Source organism: Anastrepha ludens, chromosome 5, assembly GCF_028408465.1.
Source record: "Anastrepha ludens isolate Willacy chromosome 5, idAnaLude1.1, whole genome shotgun sequence".
In the NCBI taxonomy this organism is placed as follows: Eukaryota; Metazoa; Arthropoda; class Insecta; order Diptera; family Tephritidae; genus Anastrepha; species Anastrepha ludens.
In genome coordinates, this window is record NC_071501.1 from 30,670,274 (window position 1) to 30,689,941 (window position 19,668).

General features: G+C 36.3%; 1 protein-coding gene across 3 annotated transcripts in view; it reads left to right on the forward strand.

Annotated features, from left to right (window-relative positions):
- The window catches only part of LOC128864940 (uncharacterized), a 271,539-nt gene that overhangs the window by 33,030 nt on the left and 218,841 nt on the right, over nucleotides 1–19,668 (forward strand). For 2 of the 3 annotated variants that reach the window (XM_054104726.1, XM_054104727.1), the window contains exon 2: nucleotides 10,702–10,764. The exons of the other annotated variant lie outside the window; for it this stretch is intronic. The gene's annotated coding sequence lies outside the window, so the exon portion shown is untranslated. The remainder of the gene's footprint in view (nucleotides 1–10,701; nucleotides 10,765–19,668) is intronic. 3 annotated transcript variants of the gene reach the window in all.

Sequence of the window (19,668 nt, forward strand, 5' to 3'; positions counted from 1 at the left end):
CTAAAAAAGTCGAATTTTTCAGTTAAAGTATGACGTAATGCTCCCCCCCCATTAATAAAATTTTTTTTTTTAATTTTTGTAGTTTTGGTGGCAAAAAAACGTAAAACGAGCATTTTTGGCGAAAAATTTCGCCATATTTGTAAGTGAAAAACAACCTTAAAAAAAAAAAGGTTGATTTAGAAAACGTGTGCCAAATGTGAAAAGAATCGGTTGAATAGTTTCGGAGTTGTGATTGGCACCGACTTTTAAGAAGTCGTTTCGGGAAAAACGCGTTTGAAAAAATGACGCCGACAGCCGAGCCCTTGGGAATTGCCAAGCATCTATCGATGCTCCGCATTCGAGGTAGAGTGCCTACGAAGGCTATAACTTTGAGAGTTCTGCTCCGATCCACTTAAAATTTTGACACAACATTCTTGAAATGATTTACTATAAGATGAGTGAAGAAAAAAAATGTCGATTTTGTGACCCTACCCCCCCCTTAATGGTGTTTAAATTTTCCAAAACTTTTAATGTATTTTTAAATTTTCAAAAAGTTTTAATGTATTTTAAAATATTCAAAAAATGTTAATGTATTTTTAAATTTTTTAGTGTTTTTTATTTTTTAACTTTTTTTCAAAATGTTTTATTTTTTTCAAAATTGTTAAAATTTTTTCAAATCTTTTTCATTTTTTTCCAAAACTTTAGTTTTTTCAAAACCTTAATTTTTTCCAAAACTTTCATTTGTATCAAAACCTTAATTTTTTTCAAAACTTTAATTTTTTGAACACTTTAATTTTTTTCAAAATGTTTTAATTTTTTCTAAATTTTTCTCAAAAATTTTTAATTTTTTCAATGTTTTTTTATTTTTAAATATTTTTTCCAAAATTTTTCCTTTTTTTCAAAATTGTTCCTTTTTTCAAATTTTATTTCACAATGTTTCAATTTTTTATGGGCATTTTTTGATTGTTTTATTATTGTAATTATTTAATGGTTTTTAAATTTCCAAAAAATTTTAATGTGTTTGTAAATTTTTTAGTGTTTTTTTTATTTTTTAACTTTTTTTCAAAATGTTTTAATTTTTTTCAAAATTTATAAATTTTTTTCAAAACTTTAATTTTTTTCAAAACCTTAATTTTTTCTAAAGTTTTCTCAAAACTTTTTAATTGCTTTCAAAATTTAAATTTTTTAAATTTTTTTTTAATATTTTTTATTTCAAGTTTTTATTTTTTTTTTATTTTTTTGTTATTTTTTTTTCAAGACCCTAATTTTTTCGAAACTTAAATTTTTTTTTAAATTTTCTAAATTTTTCTCAAAAGTGTTTAATTTCTTTCAAAAGTTCAATTTTAAAAATTTTTGTTTCTTTAATTTTTTTATATTTTTTTTTTAATTTTTTTATTAGTTTTTTGTAATTTCTTTCAAAACTTTAATATTTTCAAATTTTTAAAAATTTTTTTTGTTTCAAGTTTTTTCCCAATTTCTAATTCTTTTCGTAATTTTTTAGTATTCTTCAAGTCTACAAATGAAATGATTTGTAAGAAAATCGATGACAATGCCCAAAATTCTTAAATCACCTGACTTCCAATCGCTCAGTGCCTCTGTTCTAGAAGCGAGCCAGAATAAATTTGTATTGCCTTAAAGGGTATTAAACTAAAATTAAAACTTTTGACGACTGCTACTTCGATAACGGCTGCTTCTGCTTAGAACATTACTGAGGTTTGGCAGCCTAAATTTGAAAGATTTCTTTGCAAAAAATATCTTCACCCCCAAAGCTCCATATCCAACGTCGAATCTTTCGTGAATGGCTTGCTTTGTCATCTATCCAAATGCTGCCCATCGTTTACAGTTCTCTTGAAGAGATGGGACAGGAAAGTGTACTCTGTTTTTGTTTAAGCTCAGTGGGGTTGAACAGGAAGTGTCTATGAAGTTCGCAGTACCCGCAGTAGGCAGAACCTCTTAAGCTAATCACGTCACTGGTCCCATCGGGAGACATTTAATGAAAGTTCACACATCTTCACTTTGTTGCCCCTAAATCGATAAATGATTCATGCAATAATGTGTGATAGACAATGGCAACTCTACGGCTAACATATCTACATTTAAATTTATAAGTATTTATAGCGCTGCCGTCATAAGAAGTATTGTGGCAGTGGTAATTAATATTCGCAACCGAGGCAGCTGGTCAATCGAACACACATACACATGCAACTGTGTATGTACTATACTCGTAAATATGCGAGTACTTTTATTAACACCCATTACGGGCATAAAAAAGATCTATTACACCACTTCCCTTTTCTAATATCTACCTGCAACACTGCAACAGACAGCAAAATGCGTTCCGTTGGCATAAGACTTGGTTAAATTTAGAAACGCACTTATAAATATGCATATCTACACACATAAATGCATAGAAGTGTGTTCATATGTATAAGTATATATTTATGTATGTATAAGTATGTATGTATGTATGCATGTACGCACATTAATGTGTGGGCCTGTGCTTGGCATAAAATTAACTGGTGCGAATGTTTGCTGCTGTCTACTCGCATGTCCAAGAATTGGAAGTAACTGCTGGTGGGGCTGCAACTGAGGCGGTACAAAGGAGCTACAAAGTCCACTAAGCAAAAATACAACACAAAAACAAAAAAAAAATTACTAACAACAACAAAATCAGCTATTTAAGTGAAGTATAGAGTTGCTGTAAACAGTAAAGCGGGAAGCGTTTCGAACTTCATAGACGATTTCATTTCCGGCTGCTGATCGCGACGGGCGAGTCTCGGACGCATGAATGGTTGATTTGCATAGGCAAACATTCTTATAAGAGTTCTTATATACATGTGTGTGTGTGTGTACGTATTCATATGTGGTAAAATAAATGCATAAATAGGCGTAATGCATTGAATGCCAACACACAGGCGTTCACTTACAAACGCACAAACTCTCAGCTTTGCGAGACATTTCCCCTGCTTTTCTTTGCTGCTGACTCGCCCGTTTTTTTTTTTTCTCCCTTTTTCTTCGACTTCGTATGCACTATTGTTGTTTTTTTTCTTTGCTATTATTATTATTATGTTGTAGTTTGATATTTTCTCTATGACTTCGTTCCGCCTTAATGCAGTTAATTTTGAATTTTATTATGCAAACTTGATTTAGCTGCATAAAGATTTTATGGCACTTCTAACATTGCTGCCATAAACTCTATTTATGCTTAGTTCTTTTTGTTGTAGGCATTCTAGTAGTTTTGTGCATACTTTATTAATACAATTTTTTCATTATGCTCTCTTTCCTTTTGCTGTATTGTATTATGAGTGGTGCCCATTCTCGTGCCTTCAATTCAGCCATTCAACCACATACACACAGACACACACACACAGGCTATCATACTTATATATAATTCAATGAAGTTTGTTGTTTGGCATATTTTAATTAGTTGCTTGCTTGCTTGTCGGGCAGCCACTGCCCTCTGCACATACACACTTGCATACTTATGCATAGCCTAGGGTTCGTCAGTGAGGTCAAGCAGTGATTGACAATAAAGTGCGAGCAACTCTATTCATAGTGCGCTTGAAAACTTGGAGGGCACCACTACTCATACGTAAAAAGAGCCCAGCCGTAGAGATTTTCTAGCAAATGCTATTGTAAGTAGGCTGCGTGATTAAGTGTATGTGCGTACTAGGGATTGTGCCAGTTACGGCATCCCGAAAAATTTGAGATATCGTGTTAAAAGAAGAAGAAACATGTTTATTAAAAAATGTTGTTATCAAAAAAATTTAAATTTCCAAGATATTTAAAAAAATTTTTTTTTGTTTATAAATTCTTAGAAATCAAGCTAAAAAACTATCAAAAACGCATAACCGATTTTCTTTTTAAATTAAATTGTTTTAATTTTCTTTAAATCTACCCAACCTCCAAAGCAATCTGAGCAGATCTTGTGGTGTGAAGGAGCCAAGGTGGTCGCGTCTTAACACATCAGTGGCAAAGACCTCAAGCCTGATGCGAGCGAAGGCTGGGCAGAGGCATAGAAAGTGGTCCACTGTCTCATTCCCCTCTCTAAATGCTAGGCAGAGTGCATTGACTGAGATGCCTGCATTTTCCACGTGCTTCGCCCGTAGAAAGTGGCACGTCATCAGTCCTACCAATTGCCTACAGTCCCTTCTGCTTAATGACAGCAGGATCTACGACAGTCGGTTCTACGTTACCGAAACGACCCGGACTTATATCCGGCCAAGGATTGTCACTCCAGCAGCTTTCTCCGTATGTAAGTATGGGGAATGCTTATGCTGCTACAACAACAACAGTCGGTCCGACATGGCAGGTAACATCAGCATAACCGTTACTAGCTGCGAGTTTAACTATACCATCATCTACATAGCAATTACTACGAGCTGGGCGAACCAGTGCTTCCTTCACAATCGCGCACCATATGACTGGGTTTATTGCGTCGCTTCGCATATTCTTCGCGATTTTCCAGGCTTTCTACTGCCCATAAAAAGATAGTATCTTTCGTAATTTTGCTGTCGTTTATCCTGAGTACGTGTTCAAATCATCTCAGCCGGTGAGCTCTAGCGTAACTTACAATCTTTTGACCTGGTATCAGCTGCTCGATCTCATCATTATATCTAATTGTGTGAGATCCATCAGCTTCCCTTACGGATCCAAATATCCGTCTTAAGATTTTACGTTCGAAGATAGAGAAGGTAGTTCTTTATCCTAGATGTCAGTACCTATTTTGTTTGTTTGTTTTTGTGGGTGCGGTAGGGTTAAAAATGCCTTTGCACTTACAGCGACCGCCGTCTACTGCGTCGTGTGGTGTATTCGTTAAAACAATTCCTCCTCCTCTTTTGGGGAGACTCCTTTACCGGGACTACTTTCTGCATTATCTCGACAAAGCTTAGAACGAAGTCCATGAATGGATGGAACAGTTTTATTTACCCACTTCTGTGTCCACCATACTTGGAGCCAGCTCCATGCAATTGGCTCATCTTCTTATGCCTCTGTCCTTGTGGCTTCGCTTAGTTGTACTGCGCCGAGGTCTATCTTTCTCTCTACTGTGTGAAAAATATATGGACCGACAGCCAAGATGTCATGTCACTTGGCGCTTAAAGACGTAACGGGGTATTTTGTGATATCGATATTAACTTCAAGGCCGACTAACTTTGCTTTAGTTATCAGCTCTAGCGTACAGTCACCAGCGTTGGTTTCTTACAACGATAGCGCGGTCGTCAGCACAGCCGCAGATCTAGAGGCTTTTCGAGAAAATGATAGCTCCAGACTTGTGACGACATTAAATCAGTTTGAGGTGTTTCCTTGCATCACCACCTTGGATGTTGTTGCTGCCAGAGTCATTGATACCAAAGACGCGAGTTTCTTCAACACTCCTTGCCGACTAAGTATTAAAGGCAGTTTGTTTCTATCGATGCTATCAAAAGCTTTTTTAAAATCCATGAATAGGCAGTGAATGTCAAGTCCGTGTTCATAAATCAAAATGTTGATCAGTAGTTGATCTGCTCGCTCGGAATCTGTATTGAAACTCGCGCAGAAAATCCTCTGCAACCGGATTAATGCCCGCGACGAGTAAACTAGTGAACACTTTATAGGAGGAGTTTAAAACGGAGATACTTACGGAATAACTTCATCTTCTCAGATGCTTCTTAAAAGTTTAGTAAGTATTGATACCACCGCTGGACCGCCGTTTTTAATTAGTTCGGCTATTAATGCCATCTTCGTCGCTTATTTTTCTATTATTGAGTTTTCTGATTGCAGTTTCAACTTCAGTAGGTACTCCAGAAGGGACACCAATGTTGGAGAGGCTAGCTTGGAGATGTCACACAAAGACAGTTACAAGTCCGTCCGTGTTTTGAAACCGAAAGCTTTGCTTTACTTGCTGAGCAACTTACCGGTAGGAGATCAACGTCCGGAAATTCAGAAGCATCTGTCTCAAATGAGCAGCTCCCTGGTCTGCGTCTGATTCCAGTGGGGCGGTAGCATTATCCTCATCGGACAGTAGGTATAAAATGCAACCTCTCTTCCCCACCCATTGTTTAATCTCTAATAGCCCCGGCTCTCAGTATCTGGCTAAATAGAGGTCTAAAGTCTCCAGAGATCCAGTCGTTCGTGTGCAGGACTCAGGCACGACCGATGGTCATACTACTGAAGCTCCGATTGCTCAGATGGTTACCAAAGGTCTAGACAATCGGCAAGCTACTGGGGTAAAACAACCTGTCCTAAAGCAAGCAAAAATTAACAGAGATTCCGAAAGTAGTCTATCGGATCGAACAGCAGTCGGCAACGCGGTCTACAACACGGGCGAAAAGGGTATCCGCAGTGTCTAAGGACCAGACTACAAAGCCTCGCGCTGATCCAAAGACGAAATCGGAAGATATTCCATCAAAGAGGGCTGCGGTGGACAAAACCTGGGAACAAAAGAGGAAATCAGAGTTAAGTTTCGCGAGAAGCTGAGCAAACGTGATCTAAATTCTCCTTCCACACGGGTTAAGGCGCTGAGAAAGAAGCACGCATACAATGTCCCAAAAAAAAGGTAAAGCAGTATGCTTTGAATTCGACGGTAGCTGAGCGCGAGTTAATAAACAATTTTTCGAAAGTTTCTAAGTGTGCAGTTTTATACTCCATTCAATTTTTGGATAACAAAATGCAAGTTTGAAGCAACTCAAAAATTGCGTTGATTTTTGACAATTTTTTTTCCGGGTGGTCTTGGGCATTTTCTTCATATAAAAAACAGCGAGCATTCGGTGTATGGAGAAAATGCATAACAGTTATTTCAGTTATTCAATTTTGACTCATATTAAAGGAGTTATGACCCAAATTGAGTCCGGGACAAGTCTTGGAACCCCGAGAGACTCCCGTAATTCGTTCTTTAAAGTTGCTTTATTTTTACTGCTGATTTTTACATTTATGCAAATATATCAATTGGACTCATGAGAGCTCATATGTACGTATGTAAGCAAGTTTACGCCCCTAGAAGCAGACATTGCAATTCTCAAGCAAAATTTCTGTCGCTTGAAGGCAAAACTATAGACACTTTTCTTTCATTTCTCGGCCCTAACTTCAATTCGCATGCTTCCTATAATGCATACATACATACATACATACCAACAACTGTATGCATGTATGTAAATTTGTATACATATTTGATTGTCTGCATTTTGATTTCCACTCCATTGCCTTTTCTAGTATCTTTTGTTTGATGTTTGTTGAGAGTTTAGCTTGGCTTCCTTCCTGCGCTGCATTGCTTCTCTCCAACGGCCGTCGTCCATCGTCCGTCGTCATCAAACACAACTCGACAAATATGTGCATAGATAAATGTAGGCATGTGCATGTGTGTCTGTGTGTCTAGAAAAACATTCTTACTCAGCGTATGCTGTCCGTCAAGCTGCTCAAATCAAATCATGTGCTGCGTTTTAGCTCTCCGGTGTTATCACCAATCGTCTTCATAGCAGCCGTTTCGGGTATTTGCTCGTTCGGCTGTACATTCATTTTTTTGAGCAAGAATAAAAGGGCTATAGAGCCAAATGAGCCGGTTTGAACACGTATGATCCCGCATGAGTTTTTGCATGTAACGATAGCAAAGTAAAAGCAAAATTTTAAAGCAAAAACACTATATTTTCATATTTGTTTTTTTTCTTAAAACTTATAATAAAACACGAAAGAAAATAATGTAAATAAGGAAAACATTGCATTTCATTTTTTCTTATAATAAGTAATAAATATATGTGATTTTTATGTAGGTATTTACATATTAAAATTTTTAAAATAAGAGTGTAGAAAGAGCAAACTATCTACAGATTTTGGACCAAGACGGTTTCTCTTTTCGGTTATAATATTGCCAGCAAGTGAAAAACTTCGTTCAGCGGCTGCACTACTAGCAGGAATGAACTTGCAGTGCAAGTTTAGATAATTGTGGATATCTTTTTTCATTCATTTTCCACCATTTAAGTACGTCAACGTTATGGGTTATTTCTACTTTTTCTATGCAATATTTACCAATCTACATCTTCTGTAGGTGTTTTTGCAGTAGTAAATGTTGAGTTTTTAATTAATTCAGGGGGAAAAAAATTAACATCTTTGAATGCTGATTGATTTGCAGGTATTTCATCGACGTCTATTGAAACACTGCCATCAGGAAATGAGAATTGCGAAACGGAATCAGAATCAGGTGTACATGGACTAAGTGGAGTTGAATTGACTGATGAAGATGTCGAAGAAATTAAATGTAATTTGTCAATTTGGGAAATGCAAAAATTCTTAACATCACTTAGATTGGTTTGTTGTATATTCAAAGCTGGTGGATATAAGAGGAACGCAGTTTTTTGCCATAAGCTCAGAGATGCTATCCAAATTTTGTCGATGTTATTGATGATATTTTCTTTTCATGTTATTATGGAAGATACATCTGTACCTTTAGGCACACAAAGGCACTTAATTTTTTTAATTGACGGTAGTTCATAGCACAATACAGCACTTATGGCGGTTTATATTTAAAGTGTTTTTTGGTCAAAATTTGACAAGGTTTTTGCAGTTGCGACAGTACAAATATCCATCTAAAATAACTCCATCGTCCTTTATTATATCGCATAATATGTTCCACGCTACACTCCTACCCTTGCGTCGCGGTGACAACGTATAAACATTTTTAAGAATTTTGCCTAAGACGATAGCTTGATCGTTTGACATTATTTTACAACGGCTGAAACGAACTAATCCTTTCAAATACGAAACGCAATTTACAGCGTACATTGTACGCCAACGCTCGTTTGCTCGAACTTGTGCTATTTACAATAATGCCAATTACTTCTTTGAACAAGTTTGAACGCAAAGGCCAATGCTAATTTCATTCAATGCTGCTTTTTGTTCAATGATTAGATTTGAGCCGAAGACATTGGATCATACGTGTTGACTGAGCTGAACTACGCGTTCGCCTGCATGAGCTGACTGCACTTGACCAAATATTTTGGTTCAATTGACTGAATGTGAGCAAGAAATTTAGCGTATGAACAACTCAAGAAAACAGTGAGCCATGCAGGTCTCTGATGTACACCCAGGGTCAAAATAATAAATACACGATATTCTAAGTAGTTTTGACTACTTTTATTTTGCTTTTTTTTTTTAATTTCGTAAATTTCTTTGTAAAAGTATAACTCATCCTACAAGAAATACCACATAAATTGAAGTTGCATCAAAATTTTCAACCAAAATTAAAGACTGATAATTAGAATTAAAAAGAAAAAAAAATTCACGTACGCAGTTGAAATTCTACTACAATAAAGTGGAAGTTTGCATTTGCCCAAAAATCACGTTGATTTTTTAGAATTTTTTCCCCCCTGAAGCTGTTGCGCCTTTTCGCCATATAACAAATGCACAATAAATTCGTGGAATTTTTCTAATTTTTATGTGCCATTTGTAAATTGTATTTATATGCTTTTTCTTAAAGAGAATTTTAGACTTTCGTATAAAAATATAGAAATATAAGTTAAAAAAGGGGTATCAGGTCTGTTCCTGGAAAGGTGGGCTTCGCGTCAACTCAGCGAACACTGGACAAGTACCTATAAAGTCGCGAAATCTTTCTGGCTAGGGAATCTTTCTCAGGGATCTCCTGAGGTTAAAAAAATTCTCAGCTCTCAAATTTCGTGGTGCCCTTACAGGACATTGGACGGGAAGTATAGAAATTGAAATTTGAGAAGTTCGAACCAAGGAGCACCAGGAGTTTTGGTGGCTCCTAAAACACTCAGGTTAAAAAGCCCATTGTATTTGAAACTCTGGAAACGTGGTAGATAGTAAAGGAGGGAATGCGAAAAGTATCAGAGAAAGAGATGGGAAAGAATATAGACAGAGATAGAGACAGTTAGTCCTGTGAGAATTTTCCACATTCTTCGACAAATCTGTAAATATTCTCCAGTTTTAGAGAACGAGTATTACACATTCTCATGACATCAGAACCCAAAACTTGTAGCCGTGCTCTAGCAAAGGCAGGACATACACAGAGAAAGTGCTCAGTGCTATCCGCCTCCTCCAGGCTCGACATGCACACTGGGTCCTCCATGATTCCAATGGTGGTCATATGCTGACCCCATGGGTTGTGTCCTGTAATAATACCGGCCATCAACCGAACGTCTTTCCTTCTAAGTTTTAGTAGGGCGGGAAGTATAAGTACTGTGTGTCTCGGCTTTACTTCGAGTAATTTTTGCGTGGAAGTTGTGAGGAAGAAGAAGTGGAACCATCTTAGCACATTCTACTTAACTAAGATTTAAGAATCTTGGCTCTCATCTCTTTGCTACGCCTCCCTCTTTGTTTAAGTGATATTTATACGGAAGATCAAAGTCGGTAGCCCTTATGCGTCATATAGGAATAAAAGGATCAAATATAAGGCCGATATCTACTGCAAACCCAGATTGATTCTTTGCTCCTCTTAAATATTTCACATTCCTCATACAGATGGCAATAAAAATTGATAATAAATAAGAAAAATATCCAAAAAGTTATTTTTCTAACAAAACTTCTACTCCCCCGAGTCTTACACGCACACCAGCTGGTAGAACAATTAATGACATAAGTAAAGGTCATAAATTATTGCTAAATATCGAGAATATTCAACAGAAATCATTATTCATAGGCAAATCTTATCACACTAGCAATTACTCCACACTCGCAGTGTAGTACTTGCAACACAACAAACTTTTAATAAACATTAATTTTTTCTTCTCCTTTCAGGTACCTACTTATCAATTTTCGTGCGCTTAATTATACCCCAGTTTCATTCATAAGCAATTTTAAGTAAGTAAATATCAACATACATACACACACATACACAATTTTATGCCTGCATAATTAGAATCGCCTTCGACGCCATATATAATATGAAGCAACAATAAGCACGAAAACAAAAAAAAAACTCGCTAGAAAGCGCTTGAAAGCAGTGCGCGGGAGTGAGTGCGTGAAATGCGCGCCCACCACCACCACCAGCGCCTACTCGTATCTGTGAACAATTAATTTCCTTTGTAATTCATCATGGAGCGCATTTTGTTGATAGCAAACATGCGGCAAATACATAGGTACACCGGTGATCAGAATAATAGGAGCGTGCGCGGTATATTGGGAAGTTTTGACAATAATTTTTTTTTTTATTTTTTGTTTTTTTTTACTTCAAGGCGTGAAATAAATTTTGTATTTAGTTATTTTATTTAACTTTATTTCTTGTAAAATTACAGTGCATTTTACAACCGAAATCGTACGAGTAAAAGGTTCATATTTTGTGCATAATTAAAAACAAAAGTTACTAAATTTTTATAGAAAAAGGTATGAAACCAAAAACATTAAGGTTTTTTTTATTAAATTTGTTTTTTTATTTTTATCAAATTTCGATATTTTTATCTAGAATAAACGAAAATTTAAGAAATTTTAATCAAAACAAAAACAATTAATTGTTGTGAAGTGTTGAAGTGAAACTTCTTAGGCATCGATGGGCGAGCGAGAATATAGAGTAAAATTTCAAGGTCATGCAACGTTTTAGGCATTTTCGTTCCGCAAGAGAGAAAAAAGATATAACGTAGCGGAAATGGAGAGAGAGAGCTATACCTCATATATATCTTAGATACACTTTAGGCTATTTTTCCTGAGTTTTTAATTGTGGTTGCTAGTTTCTAGTGAGAAATAACACTGCCTACTAGAGGAAAAGGAGAGAGAGAGCTATACCTCATATATATCTCAGATATACTTTAGGCTACTTTTCCTGAGTTTTTAATTGTGGTTGCTAATTTCTAGTGAGAAATAACATTGCCTACATTTTGGCGCTTGTTTGTTGGTGCAAACTTGTAGGAAATACATTTTCGGTGCCTACTTTTCGGCGTTATATTGCCTTGGTGCCTACTGTTTGGGGCGTTTTTTGGTCCCAATTTTTTGGCGTTTGTTTTTGGTGCCTACTTTTTGGCGCTTATTTCCGCTTCCTGGCTAGAGTTTGTGCGTACTACAAAGAGCTATCCATTCCGGCGTCGGATTTATTGGTATTGCCTTGCGGTAGTTTGTGCCGTTGCTGCGATCCTGGAATCGTTTCGTTTGTGGGGTGATAAACGCTCGGAGTAGTGCGCATTGTTGCCATGGTTTGTGTCCGGCGTTTACCTACACCGGTCGACCCTTCTCCGTGTTTTGCAAATTTTGTCTATTTGTATTCTCTGCAAATATTAAACAAAAAACAGTTCACGTTATTTTTATATTAATAAATTTTTTTTTTTTTAATTTTTATCAAATTTTGAACTTTTATTTATAATTAGCTTTTTATTTATAATTAAAAAACAAACGTACTAAATTTTTACCAAAAACAAAAAGGATTTAGATTTCGAGAAAACCTTCTACAGTCATCCAGTGCTGTTGATGTAGTGGAGGAGAGAAAAAGGATCTAGGCTGGAGAATTTCTTCAAGGAAAGGGCACGCTAAGGAATCTCAAGCGCCTAGCCGCCAGAGCCGGACATTTGGAGAGAAAGTGAATGAATGGCGGGGGATTCCCATCACTTTAAGCGTTCTGTTTTCGAAATAGCGCATGATGAGACAGACCTCCATCTGTCGTGCGCTTTTCTTAGAAAGAAATTGTGTGGTTTCCCTTTAACAACGTACAAAAGGACACCGATGTCTGCGAGGGGGACAGCTGAAACCGATTCTGTCGACCCTTTCCTGGCAAGCTCGTCGGCAATTTCATTTCCCTCCATATTCCTGTGCCCAGGAACCCAGACAAGGGAGATGTTTCCTAATCGATCGAGATGTTTGAGTTCCTTCTTACAGGAGTTCACCAGAGAGACCTGCAATATGGCGACGACAGTGCCTTGATCGCAGCTTGACTATCGGAAAAAATATTAATGTGTCCCTCCCAACAGTGATCTTGAAGCATTTTGTATGCCTGCAGGATCGCGAAGACCTTTGCTTGAAAAACGCTGCTCGTTTACGGCAGTTTAAAGGAGACCGAAATGCTGGCTGATTTAGAGAAAACCTACGCTCCCACTCCAGATTCCATTTTGGATTCGTCAGTGAAAACAGAGGTACCTATATCCGTGCCGACTCTCCCCTCCTTCCAGTCTTGCCTGCTCGGAAAGATAGCCCTAGCACAACCCTCAAAACACAGTTTGCGGATAGAGAGATCAGTGCGAAGAACAAAAAAATGGAAAACTACAAAAAACATTTAATATTTTTTTTTTTAATTTTTATTAAATTTCAAACCTTTTATTTAGAATTTATAAAAAAAGTTGTTGGGTATGCCGTTATGGTTGCCATCCAATTCTAGCATAATAAAATGCATGGTTTAAGTTGCCAAAAATTTTCATTGATTTTTCATAATTTCTTTATATTCATTCTCAGCCAAGTTTCAAACTTTTTTTATTAGAATTACACAAAAAAAAAAAAAACTTGGGTACGCAGGCTTAGAGCCCATGAAAATTTAGTAAAAGAAAGGGCAAATTTAAGTTGCAAAAAGTTTTAATTAATTTTTCATAATTTTTTTAATGCATTTTAAACAAAGTTTCCAAGTTTTTAATTAGAATTAAAAGACAGTTGGGTCAGTTTTAGAGCATAATTTTTCATAATTTAATTTTTAATCATATTTTATCTGCATATTCTACCATACAACGAATGTACGAACTCACACTCCTATTATTTTGAACTCCGCTGTAGGTGCGTACCATGCAAGCATAGAAGCAGGTCTTAAATATTAAGTAATTTTTTTTCTAATTTTTCTTGTTTATTTAGTGTAAGCAGGAATTTGATGGGGATGATGCATACATCCAAAATGCTGAAAACAAAAACAAAAAAATAATAACAAAAACAAGAAAAAATATTTAAGAAAAATTAAAGCGCAACATGCAAAGCTATTTTTCATTGTAAGTCGCATGTGTGTGAATATGTGTGTGTGTGTGTGCGTACTGTACTGTTAAGTGCCGCATTTTTGAAAACAAAGTTTTGTTTGTTTACTTTTATTTTGGAATTACTTACGATGAGTGGGGTAAACGTCAACAACACACTTGCTCGTTCTTCATCTCACTCTCCCTTTCTTGCTAGTCGCTCTCATCTTCTTGTTGCTAACAAAATTTTCTAATAGCAGACACTTAGACATTCATTTTTTTCACCCTAACTACCAGGTGTTAAAAAGTGCCTTAAAGTGCTGGCTGCACGCTTTTTAGAGCGAGGGTGCATTGGAAATTAAAAACAAAAACAAAAAAGTTAGAAGAAAAATTAGTAACTAACTTTTTTCGCGTTGCCTTTAAAGTGCGCGCTTCACTTTCAATATTTTTGGTTGTGTCCTTTCAACGTGTCCTGCTGTCGCTGCGCTTGTCTTGTCTGCCAGCTCTGCGTGTCCTACATAATTAATGAAAGGCTGAGTATTTATTAAAAACCAAATTTTGAATGGCAAAAAAAAAATCGAAAATGAGTAACGAAAAATGAAATAAAATACCACAAGAAAAAAAATGCCGTATAAAAAATAAAAACATGCAAGTATAGTAAAGAAGTCATTAGAAAAGAGTTCGGCAAATGGTTGAAGGCGCGCAAAGCGCTACGTAATTACAATAAATTGGATTTCTTAATTTTTTTTCTCGGCACAATGCGCTTTTACTTTCTTCGTAGCCTCGTTTTTACTCCTTAAGTCTCCTAGTATTTCCAGCAGCCGCCTTTGACTTGTGGCCTTGCGCATAACTACCTTTAGCTTGGTCTAGAGTGCGATGCCCGTCAAATGCCAAGTGACGGTAAATTTTTTTTTCTGCCTACCTCGGCACGCGGCAGTAAATGGCATACTCGCAAATGCATTTTTGCCATGAAAAAGCTTGTCATAAAAAACTATCAACCGATCATTTGGCCAAACTGAAGCAGAACCTTGGCCCAGCTACCTTTTTGGGATATGTGCACGAAAAAAAAATATATTTTCTGCTTTTCCTCTACACTCATCAGCCTTGTCGTTCTATTCACTGCTCGCTTTTATTCGAGCATATTTTCGGTTATTGAAGCACTTCAGCGCTATTTTCGTTAATTACATTTTTGTCACATTTTGTTAAGGGTTAATATGCAAAATGAAGAGTAATGAGTTTGCTTGGCTAATTGGTTGATTGATAAAGGAGGGTGTCTGTCATTTTTACGTATTCTACGAAGGGAGCGTTTGCTCATTAAAATAGAGTATGCAATTAGATACTCAGCGGTCATTAGCAGAGCAAATGCGCTTTATTTTTATTGATTAAACATTTTTCAAACGATGGTCGAAAGGATAATGAAATGAGAGTTACAATGAATAAATGGGGAAAAGAGTGAAAATACATTTTGTTTTTTTTTTTTGAATATTTCTAACCTTTGTTAATGGTTTTGTTAAATTAATGGTTTTCGATACGTAAGGACATTATGTGTTTGGCCATTTCTGATCATCGGTAGATGTTCTTGTGTACAGGAGCCAAGTCACACAATCACAAAAGGAGACACACTCCGTGTCACACTTACAAATCGCTTAAGCAGAGTAAAGAATGAAAAACAAAGTAATGGAATAACGAAAAAAATATGTGTAAATAAATACAATTTGACTACGTAGTTCAGTGGGTACCAGGCTACAGGAACATCGAAGTTAACGCGAAGGCGGATGCGATGCTCCTTAAGCTGCACCGAAGCAGAACGAATAAAAATTACCTTCTGCCGAATTAAGCTAAAGTAGAGTTGCACAGTCGATAAGCTCTACGAGTTGCTCTACTCAAAAGTTTTGAGGTAACCTCTAAACATTTGAAAATCTATTAGAAAACCTATATTACAAAAACTGTTATAGAATAAAACAAAGAGTTCGAGATTTCTTCCAAAAAGCTGGTTTTGTATTTTTCTCGAACATTTTATTGTATTTTTTTTATCAATATCTACTTTGTCCATTCAAAGTAATTCTTCATTCAGATGTTATATATGTACTTGTACCATTGCTTTTCCCAGTCCTCAAAGCTCTTATCAGAACCATCCGGTACTGCGGTTTTAATCTCTCGCGTCAAAGCCAAGCACCGCACAATGCGACTTTTTTCACTTTTAGGATGCCAAAATTAATAACAGCCAAACCAATGGAGCAATTCATTTCAAATTTTGCAGTGTGGTTGCAGATACCTAAATCTGATTTGAAAATAAAAATGGGCGTGATACGCCCACTTTTTCTCCTTGCCCACATATAAGGGAAAATTTCACATAATCATATTTTCTACTTTAAAAGCAGGGATCGGATGATATTAGAAGCCTGTGCAATAAACCCTCATTGGTTTGAGTTCGTGAACTTTTCATTGTATACCATTCGCGATAATTTCTGACATCTTTATTTCTCGATTCTTGCGCTTCTTCGGAAAGCTGACCAATAGGAACCATGCATGACGATATTATATGGCTTGAATGGAACAGTATTTTATGCAGACTGACTGGCATATTGTACCACTCATATTCCCTCAAATAAAGATCGCGTGTGTCTCTCACGTATACCTCAACGGCCTCAGCATTTATTTGAAATTCACACCCTAAGCAAGACAATATGGTGAAAAGCCTTTTTAAGAGACATAAGTTAATGCCTGTAATGTCTGCAGTAACTTCTGTATTACTAAAAAAACGTCATGCTGTGTTTCCGTCATTTGTATTGCCAGATTTCTCTTTTGGCATATCAATTAAAAGACCAGTTTCGTTTCTAAATCTGCTTTGAATGCTTTCCTTCCTCTGTTTCAGTTTTTCCTTATTTTCGGCGCCTCTTACACACCATGTCCTTAGTTCCAACCGATATGCAATGTGCAACATACACTCCATGCACCGTATCGATGAGTGAAGTGGCGAAATGCCGAATCTTAGCATGTTTGCGTCAACTTTCCGTTCCGACAAAGCGCTAAAATTATTCATATCCTTCGCTGAAGCACCACATATATTGTATAATATAACACGCTTGAGATGAGGTATATGCTGAAAGTGCATTACATACTTTACCGTCAATCATTCACAAAATTAGTGTACTAGTAACTTTAAAGTTTAAATGTTCCATCCTAATTATTGTAGGAAGAAGATTAGAAATTTGGTCTTCCACAACCTTTACTTCTCTCACAATAGCATTTCGCGTTTCTTTTTCAAACAAAAATTTAATGGGACGGCAATATCTGGTTGATGATGGAACAGGGTTCCTCCACATAACAACTCTACGTTCATTAACTAGAGTATACATTTGGAGAAGTACGAGTGAAACAAAAAACATGCTGCTATCAGATTGATTTTCTTCGCTGAACTTTTGCTTATACCGTTTTTGCTCCGAGCCATCGCAACCCCATTTGAAAGTCACGAAAACTTCTTGAATACTGGGAATCGACAGCAGTACTTCTTTTTGTGCGTTACACAACCTTTTTATACTATGATCAATAAGCGTACCTACATTGGATCTAATGGAGGATGAAGTTGATGGCCCAACATCAAGACGTTATTTTCCAAAGTCTTCACTCTTGGAAAACCAACTATAATTACGGGCTAGAACACGGGCCTTAACTCGGCAAGACCCTTCCCACTTTGAAGAAAATTGGTAACACAGTTTTTTTATACGCTCTCCTAGCTTTTTAGTATCCACGTCTCTTCCGATCACCGCAAAAATTTTCTCTAACACCGCATCACGACGCATTTCTTGCGAGCTCGTCAGCCAAATTTCAAAAAGTTCTTTCCGAGGAATCGCCATGAAAACTTCTTTTAAAACTGTGGTAGCAAATTGTAGCAAAAATTTATTCCAGTATCTGAAACACAGAATCCTAAAGGTCGTTTCGCTGTTAAAGAATGGACGGAACTCGATGGACCAATATAAGTTTTTCTCAGTAAAATATCAAAAATAATATTAAGCTATGGCTGTTTTAGTGATATTTTACTGAGTGGATTTGTATCGACAGTAAAAACTTTATAATCCTCTTACTTACCCCTGAAGTACAAAATTGTTGAAATTTAATCAGCAAATACTCAATTTTATGAAATTGATACTTATTCGTATTATATCTTTTGACAAACTTCACAGCTATGTTCGTATAATAAATAAAAATTATTCAATTGACGCACCGGTTTGTGTTTGTAAACTGTTATCTTTCTTAAAACTATTGTTCTGATAAATTTTGAGTACACTGTCGTAAAATTTGGTCATTTTTACACAACATACCGAAAGAAAATCATTTTCGCAGAACTTTTTTTTTTTAATTTTGGCATCCTAAAACGATAAAAAGTCACAGAGAGCACCGTTCCGTCTAGAGGCGTAAGTCCGATGTATACGATGCCTGAGATAATGTTCTTTAATATTTTATTTTTTATTTTTTTATTTCTTTTAATTTTTTTTTTAATTTTTTCTTTTTAAAATTTTTTTTATTTATTGACGGTACCGATACCTCAAAGCGGAAATTTGAAAACGGGTGTTTGTAGTGCCGAAATTTGAGAAGTCACCCTATATATACCTTTATGGAATGCTGCCCTCGAAAAAATTGCGTTACCACAACATTTTGACCAGTTTTTTTTTTATTTATTAATTCATTATTTTTGTTAATGATTGATTTTAATTCATCACATTAATTTTTTTTAATTTTTCTTTTTTTGTATATTTTGCTTTTAATTTTTTTATTTCGTTTTTTTTATTTTACTTTATTTACAATATATTAAATTTTTAATTCTTTTGTTTGCTCAAAGTTCAAAACTTCAATTTATATGATGTTTATGGGAGTCCGAACTATTGGGTGCGCAACTAAGTTCCCGCTCTTTGTCAATAGATGCCGCCAGCACTGTGTGCTAGTCGATTCTAATATAACATAACCTAAACGGCATAAACCAAGCTGAGACATATGGTAAACAAACTGCTTTGACACATTAGTGATTTTGTATTGGTATCATTACTTTTGGTTTTGTGAAAATGTCTGATTTTGTGCCGAATAATGGTCATTTGCGGGAAGTGTTGATTTTCCTCTTCGATTCGAAAAAAACGGCGGCTGAAGCGCATCGAGAGCTGCAAAAAGTTAAGGGAGATGCTGCCTTAAGTGAACCAACTTGTCGAGATTTGTTCCGTCAATTCAAAGACAGTGATTTTAATGTTGATGTCAAGCGCAAGAAGAGCTTGTTTCAGTATTAGGAGTTACCCGTCAATCCGCCAATCCATTTCCAAGCGATTGCATGCTTTGGGAATGATTCAGAAACAGGGGACTTGGGTTCCTTATTAGTTAAAACCAAGGGATGTTGAACATCGTTTTTTCGCCGGTAAACAACTGCTCCAGCGGCAAAAAAGGCAAAAAAAAGGGTTTTCTTCATCGCATCGTGACGGGTGATGAAAAATGGATTCATTACAGCAATCCAAAGAAAAGAAAGTCAGCGGCAAGAAAAAAAGGGTTTTCTTCATCGCATCGTGACGGGTGATGAAAAATGGATTCATTACAGCAATCCAAAGAAAATAAAGTCTTGGGGACTGCTCGGTCACGCTTCTACGTCGTCGCCTCGGCCAAATATTCACGCTGCGAAGGTTATGCTATGTATTCGGAGGGACCAAGCTTGTGTTATTTATTATGAACTATTAAAACCAAGCGAAAACATCGGTATCGACTTCTATTGATGCGATTAAGCCGAGCACTGCGCGAGAAGCAGCCGCAATACGCAGAGAGGCATGAAGAAGTGATTCTACAACATGAAAGCACTCGGCCTCACGTAACCAAACCCGTT